Genomic DNA, 252 nt, shown 5'->3' with positions numbered 1-252 from the left:
ACAAATACTAAGAAAAATATGATAATTGGTCATCTTAACAGTTTTGAAAAAATAAAAAATGAATTAATGAATCTTAATCAAATAACTCAAGAACAATTAATGCAAACACAGACTAATTATAAAATACAATAAAATAATGGACTTATACCATTCCTCCTTTCATTGAATACAAATAAAGTAATGAACTTTTCATTTAGATAAATTTTCTTGAAATATTTAAAATACATATATAATAATAATGGAGAAATAGAT

This window comes from Akebia trifoliata, chromosome 6 (genome assembly GCF_017979445.1).
Source record: "Akebia trifoliata isolate Shusen 1 chromosome 6, ASM1797944v1, whole genome shotgun sequence".
Classification (NCBI taxonomy): domain Eukaryota; kingdom Viridiplantae; phylum Streptophyta; class Magnoliopsida; order Ranunculales; family Lardizabalaceae; genus Akebia; species Akebia trifoliata.
Note: the sequence above shows the minus strand (reverse complement) of the source record.